Source organism: Patagioenas fasciata, chromosome 14 (genome assembly GCF_037038585.1).
Source record: "Patagioenas fasciata isolate bPatFas1 chromosome 14, bPatFas1.hap1, whole genome shotgun sequence".
Taxonomy (NCBI): domain Eukaryota; kingdom Metazoa; phylum Chordata; class Aves; order Columbiformes; family Columbidae; genus Patagioenas; species Patagioenas fasciata.
This window is the reverse complement of record NC_092533.1, coordinates 16,682,506-16,690,337: the sequence shown is the minus strand read 5'-3', so window position 1 is coordinate 16,690,337 and position 7,832 is coordinate 16,682,506.

The following is a 7,832-nucleotide window of genomic DNA, read 5'->3' as shown; positions in this document are numbered from 1 at the left end:
CAGAGGTCAGGCCCTTTGAGGGATAAAGCATCCCAGCAGAGAGAAATGCAGGTGTAAGAACAGGGACCAGAGCTGCACAAACCAGGCTTTCTGCAGGAAACCTCCCAGTCTTGCATAAGAAGTGGAGCCTTGGTGCCCTAAAGGGCCCAGGAACCACAGGGTCCCAACCTGCTCTTTTGGAGAGGCCAGGCACCCAGGCCATGCAATGGGGCTCAGTGGAGTGTTTGTCCCAGCCGATCCGTCTGGGACAGCCCCCCAGAGCCCCAGCCAGCTCCTCCACACCTAAACAAGCTCAGCTGGCAGTAAAGGTCATTCAGATGGAGCCTTTTCTACAACTGGGATTTTCTCCAGGCTCAGCTGCTACTCACAGTACTTCCTAGAGTGATTTCAGCCTTGAAATCCCTCCATTGCCTTTCTGTGCAAGCATCTTAAGGAGCAGGAGGTTTTCCCAGGCTGAGCTGTGTAGCAACACAGCAGTGATGCTGTTCACACCAGAAATGGGCAGTTCAAGTGCAGAAGTTGCTACACCATGTCTCTCCAGCACAGACAAAACTGAAATGACCTGGGTCCCACTGCTGGAAGGTGGACAGCCAAAGTCAGAAACAAACCAGAACACCCACAAAGACAGACATGGGTTTTCCCTGTGCTATCAGCCAGCTAAATTGCTGCTGAGGCATCTGGAAGTAAGGTCAGCCCACAGCAATAGGGGATCTGGCTGAAAACGGGCTGGCACAACCCTTTGTTAATAGAAAGTGGCGCCTACACGCTGTCCCATGGGCTATAAATTGTGTGAGAATGAGATTCCCGAGTGCAAGGGAAGAGCCCTGTCAGCAGCCAGGGCACAATTCTACAAGGGCCTGATTTCAGCAGGTCCTGTGGGTCAGGGATGGCCATGGGGCAGTGCTGACAGAAGGGCTGTAGGCAGATTGCGTGGGTGTCCTGTGAAGTTTGGTATTGCTTGAGTCAAAACGTAACAGTGGTCACCGGGCTCAAAGTAACTCACACATGCAACACTGAGAGCCCTTGGACAGAGGAGGTCTGTTCTCCAGGTATGTGCCGTGCCCAGTTCTTCCAGGACCAGGGCCAAAACCCATGATCATTCCAGCTACTAACAGAGAAACACTGAACAAAATCAAGGTCCAGAGAGGACTGCTGCTGAGCCACAGCCTCTTACCCTGGTAACGGTTGAGGATCTCACCAAACGTCCCTTTAGAATTGGGGGTGTCCCAGGGATATCCCAGCTCAATATTTACTCTGAGCACCCCAGTACATTGAGCTGGGCAGCTTAGGACAATTTTTCCTTTCCTGCCCTGCCCATTAGGTCACAGCACTGCGAGCCACCACAGATACATGAATTTTAGGATGGAGGAAGATGCTTCTTTCTTGTGTGGTACAGCTCTAGAGACTTAATTATTTAGGATCTTGCAAAGCACTTGGCATTTTTGGGATAAAATGCTCTGTAGGAAGCACAAGGCACTGTTATGAGAGCGCCAACATTGCTGCCTGCTCTGTAATGTTCTTCTGTCTGCCTTCCAGGAGTCAAGGGCTCCTGAATACCACAGGGTACCTGCAGCTGGTCTGCTCTGAAGGCTGGTGGTCTGCCTACTAAACAACATAAAAATGCAGCCATCAAGATATAATTCCCCCCGCGAAATCTCATGTCTCCCCCCTTGCCAGCCATCATGCAGGACCCTCCTAAAACCCTTGTTGAAGTCTCCTGTGCTCAGTCTCATCTTGCACCCCCTGCTCTCCCCAGACCTGCCTGGGCTCAGAGCATTGCATCCACATGGACACACGCCACCCTCCATGCACATCACACTCCCTGCAGTGGCAGCAGCTGATCCATCCAGGCCACCCCAAGCACTGCCCCATCCTCCCGGCCATGCAGGCAGGGCTGGGTGCTCCTCACTCCTACAGCGCAAGGAGGCAGCTGGGGTCTGCCTGAGGGTCCAGACCCAGCTCTGAGGCTGATTTATGGCTGCTTTGAAGCTCTTTTGTGCCAGCTCAGCTGAGTAGATCCTGTTCGCAGTAAGAGCAGTGCTGGCTTGCCCTAACGTCCTCTAAACACCGGGCTGCAGCCTCTTAGCTGTGCAGGGGCCAGCATCAGAGTAATGAAAGAGGATCCTGGCCTTTTGGAGGACTAGATCCACACGGCCCTGCCACGACAGCCTGGACTACAGTGAGAACAGGTTATCCCATCTGTGAGGCCCTTCTTAAAATAGCACCTCTTGGGGACAATTCCCCTCTATGGGCATTATGGCATTTGCTGCCTGGCCTCTCAGCAGCCAGTATGTTCTGCAGAGCATCAACACCGCAGGCACCACGTGCCCCAAATACAACAGGTCTGCAAATCCTGTGTCCATAAGTGAATTTCCCTAGCTGCTCTGGCACTTTCAGGCTATTCCCGTGCCTTCTCCACTCATTTGCATCCAAGGCTTGCAGTGCTGCTCGCTGCATCTCCCTGCAGTCCCATGCAGCCCTCAGAGCTCTCTGGCATTGCTCAGGGCTCCTGTGGAAAACCACACAGGGGCCCTGTGGCCTAAATAAAGGTAAGATTTCCACAGGCCACATGTACTCTGCCAAGCCTCCATTCATCTCTTCTGCTGAATCACAGTCAGGCCAGCCCAGAAATGATGTATTGTTCTTGGCTTATTGCTGCTGCTGGCTTGGTTTCCCATGGCTTAAACGCCTCTGGAGCGGAGTCAGCAGAACTGAAATGTGCCCTGCCTCAGCTGCTGCAGAGGACTCAGGCAAGGAGGTAACGGGTATTTCCTACAGCCATAAGCTGTAGGAGCAATGGACTAAACCATCCCCTTGAGAGCAACCAGGGTTTGCCTGCCCAAACCCCTTGGTGACAGCCCTTGAGAATGCACCAGCTGGAGAGCAAAGTGATCCCGTCTGCCTTTTGAACTCAGTCCTGCAGCTCTGCTGCATGCTTTCTCCTGTACAAATGATGATGTCCTTTCAACAGCACCCAGCCTTGTGTTTCTTCACCTCATTTTCAAGCGACGGTGAGTTGAAATCCACACTTTCAGGGTTGGCCTGTGCTCAGCCTTTTCTCAGAGACAGGAAAACTGAAGCACAGCAAAATTATCTACTTCTACCAGCCACACTGCAGTGCAGGGAGCATTCATGAATTTGAGGTAGATCCCAAGCCTCTCTTGCCCTGGTATAGCAGGAGCAGAGCAATGGCTCTAGCTTTCCCTGCACCTTCTCATGGGGGTCTTTGAGCCAAGGGCCTTGCCAGATGATCTGCTCTCTTTCCATTAGTGATCAGCCTGGCCCTTGATGATGTTTGATTTTCACATACACAAACATAACAGCCTTCCTATCTTATCTTCCAGCATAAATCTTACTTTACGGGGTGGGAGTGAGAGATGAGCATGAAGCAGGCAGAGATCAAAAGGCACTGAGCGTGACGGAGCACAGAGACACAGGTCTCCGGAGAGACCCAGAACCAGACAGCAGCCTGGGAAGGACGCAGAGCCCTGGGATGTTCAAGTAGAAGAGCAGATCAACTTCAGGACTATCTTGCATGGGATCAGGGCACAGTGAGCAATGTAAGAGCCTTCTTCACTGCTCTAGCATGTGGTGCTTCCCAGCCCTTTGAAGAGAGGAAGGGAGAGAGGGAGATCCTGCCAGCAATACTGCATTTCACTGCCAGACAGGGCAACTGAGACAAGGAGCAGCTGGAGGGTTTCGGAAGTCAGCCACAGGTACACCAGAACCCATTCTGAAAAAGGAGGAACAAACACCACTTTCCTGTTACAGAGCTGGTTTTTAGAGTGCAGGGCTTAGATTGACCCAGATGAGGCTGGCAAGATACAAAGGGACATCGTATCTGTTCAACACCATCACACCAGGAGGCTGTGACTCAGGCTGGACCAGCCAACACGGCAGTGACTTGCTCCACACACGGGTTTTGCAGCTTGGGTTGCTGCTGCTCCTCTGCTGGCAGAACCATGGTTTGCCATCAGGAGTACCAGCCCCACTCACTCCCAGCCCCAGCAGTACCTACCTGATCTGAATCAGACATTCGGGCACTGTCAAGACAGACAAATACCTTCTTCTGAAGCCATCCATCTGAAGCCACCCAGAAACTATGGACCTGAACTTTTAAACCACTAATTTTCATCAAGCAAGTCAGAAAAAAATCCTGATAGTACAGGTGATGGGTAAGAAGTACCTTTGTCCTAGACAGGCCTTGGGATTTCAATACACAGAGTGCAGATCCATTGGCTTTATGCTCCCAGGCAGCATTTTCATTTTGAAGTGCTAGACGGATCCTGGATGTGCCCACAAGGTCGTTAATGGTATATTTGTGTGTGTCGAGGGTTAAGATTGCGGGGTGACAATCAAACCCTGGCAGATTTGTTGTTAACCTCCACTTCCCCCTTTTGCCCCTCCCTCTCCCCCCTTCCCACCAAGGACGGGCGGGAAGGAGGGAAAGAAGGACAGAGAGAAGAGAGCTGGAAAAAATTAAAGATGTTTTACTAATGCTACTAATAAGAATAGGGAAAATAATACGAAATATACAAAACCAATCTTGAAAGTCTCAGCAACTGCAGAGCCAGCACCCAAAGTCCTGGATTAGACTCTGTAGCCAACCGGAGCTGGATTCAGTCTCTCACCAGGCCTCAGTTCGCAGGGACAACCAGCAAGGTCCTCTCCTAATGTCGGCCATAAGCAGAAGGGAAAAGGAAAAGGGTAAAGGGACGAGATCCTCGTGATCTCCCGCTTTTATGTGAAGTATTCACGTGAATGGAATGTTATACACAGTTGGTCAGTCTCTTGGTCACCAGTTTCTCGTTGCCCCTCTCGCGAGATATCCATCTGTACTTATCAATAAGTTTGCATTCCATTGCTAGGTTTACCAAAACATGCGTCTGGTTCTCCAGGAAAATGCAGCTAATATGAAGGCTTTAGCTGAGAGGCAAATTCACTAAAAGAGAAACTTGTTTTTTAACAAAATCAGGACAGTGTGGAAGTGCTGGCATGCGATAGGAACAAACACACAGGCTGGTGGGAGTGTGGGGATGGACTGGGATCTCATCAGCTGGCACTGTCACAGGCAAAGCAATGAGGACATCTCCTGCAACCTGCAGTCTCACATAACCATCTTGCAAGACGGTGGGGTATTTCACAAGGCTTTTGCAACAGGTTTAACTGAATGACTGCATGGAAAGCTGTGCGAAAGACAGAAAAAATGGGGGCAAGCAACCATGGCGAGTCCTCTGGGCAACGGTTTTGCAATCTGCTGTTCCCCTTCTTATGGCTCACCTCTTCTCTGCAGCTTGACGTGCTGTGTGGGTCCAGCATTTGTCCTCTGCAAGGTCAAGTCCTTCCCTCCGTTTTGTGTCTTTCAGGCAATCAGAATGACAGAAAGTAAACACCAAAGACAAAAGCTGTGATTGTACAGCCAGAGTTTGCCAGGCATGGAGAGGGCTAGAGGAGATAAATGTTGCTAAACCAGAGTTTCCAGGCAACACAGGTTTCCCAGTAAACAGGATTCACATCTCCTTTCCCACATCTACCAGTAACAGTAGCTCATATTAGAGAACAGGAGAAAGCAAGGGAGAAAATCACCAGTAAAAGTGTGAAGAGGACTAGTTTCATAGGTGCAAAAGCCAGTCTGTCTTCCAGCACCTCAGGCAACAGTTTCAAATGAAATTAATGTATCTCAGGGGTTTCCTGCCCTCAGCTGCAACTCAGTACTGGCCACATCGCACTCACACGCAAATGCAGTGAGGCTCATGTGAATCCATTAGTTCTATGTGTGTAACACCTCCTGGGTGCTCCCACCACCTCTCGGCTAGCTTCTGCGGATGTGCTAACACAGCCGATGGAAACTGGCTGAGCATACCCTCCACCTGTCCTTGCTTAGTGGGAGACCTGCCCTTCTCATCCCAGCGGAGAGCTGCCTTGATTCCTCTTTGTAAGAGCTAACTCTCAGTTTGTTGTATGGCATTACATCCTCGACTCATTTCCAGGATAAAGATACCTGCACTTAGAAATCAATATATAATTTCTGTTGGAAGGGTAATAAGAGTGATAAAGCCTGGACTGCATTAATATTTGAAGTATGCGCAAACTGGGTAATAAGGAGATTGAAGTATCAAGTGTCATGTAAAGATTTTAGTGAAGCCAAGTAACATTTTCCAAGCTGCTTTCTCAGTTAATGTTTAACAAGACAAAGGCGTGTGTGCACCAGAGTAAAGGACCAAGACAAGTTTAATGTTAACCAGTGGAACAATAGATATTATGTCTGCTGCAAGGTACCTGGCCAGGCAGTATCATTTACAAATGCATGTGTAAGTAATATGCTAGCGCAAGGAAAGCTGTGCATGAGGGAACTGGTCTGCACCTTCCAGTGGAGCAGCAACCCTCCTCGTGCCCGCTTGTCCTCAGTCCCCCGCACCAGCTCTCCCATACATCACACCCTTTGCAGAAGTCTCTTGGGCTCACTGGCATGGCACAAAATGATCCAGAGGATTTGTTTTGGTTGGTTTTCTCCCGTTTTGCAGAGTAAACTGTCTCCTGGGAGGCTCTGCCAGCTGCGAGGAGGGCAGTGAGACTGGGGAATGGTGGACTGGCAATTCACCCCTTGTATCCAGGGTCCTACAGCCTTCCCCGAGGCAGCTGTCTGCCTGGGAAGGGCTCTCTGATATCTCACATACCTCCCACCAGCCACAAGGTTTCATTACGGTGCACTTAGGGTGCTGTTTTCTTTGTATAGAGCAGCAGTAACTGTGTACCTTGTTTTTCTCTTACGCAAGAATATAACGTGTCATATAATGAATTCAAATAGCATCTTCCTGGCTGAGCCTCATTAGGCACCCAGTATCGAACTGGTCTAATTAGATCTGCTAATCGATGAAGTGGGAAAGGAAGCTGGCTCAGGCATGCATGTAAGTGCAGGAGCAGGATCACCCCCTCCACTCCCACCACCACCACTGCCCCTGGCCCCCTGCAGCCCCCAGCCCCACCTTGATCCCCCAGGCACAGCATCACTTTGCGGGTGCCAACCACCATCCCATGAGCCAGCACTGGGCCCTTCTGGCCAGGAAGGCCAGTGGTACCTGAGCTGGATTAGAAGGAGGGTGGTCAGTAGGTCAGAGAGGTTCTCCTGCCCCTCTACTCTGCCCTGGGGAGACCACATCTGGAATATTGTGTCCAGTTGTGGCCCCTCAGTTCCAGAAGGACAGGGAACTGCTGGAGAGAGTCCAGCGCAGGGCAACAAAGATCCTGAAGGGAGTGGAGCATCTCCTGTGTGAGGAAAGGCTGAGGGAGCTGGGGCTCTGGAGCTGGAGAAGAGGAGACTGAGGGGTGACTCATTCATGGGGATCAATATGGAAAGAGGGAGTGTCAGGAGGATGGAGCCAGGCTCTTCTCGGTGACAATCAGTGATAGAACAAGGGGCAATGGGTGCAAACTGGAACACAGGAGGTTCCACTTAAAGATGAGAAGAAACTTGTTCCTGGTGAGGGTGGCAGAGCCTGACCCAGGCTGCCCAGGGAGGTTGTGGAGTCTCCTTCTGTGCAGACATTCAAACCCGCCTGGACACCTTCCTGTGGAACCTCAGCTGGGTGTTCCTGCTCCATGGGGGGATTGCACTGGATGAGCTTTACAGGGCCCTTCCAACCCCTGACGTTCTGTGATTCTGTGATTCTGTCATCCCCTGGCCAGCAGGCAACCCAGTGAGTCACGGTCATGTGCCAAGGGCAGGAACAGTGATTTCATACTTTGACCTGTGCTCCTGACCTATTTTATCAGGGCAAAACTGAGTAATTGCTTTGCCAGTCGCTGTGCTTGGACCTGCTCCTACGCATATT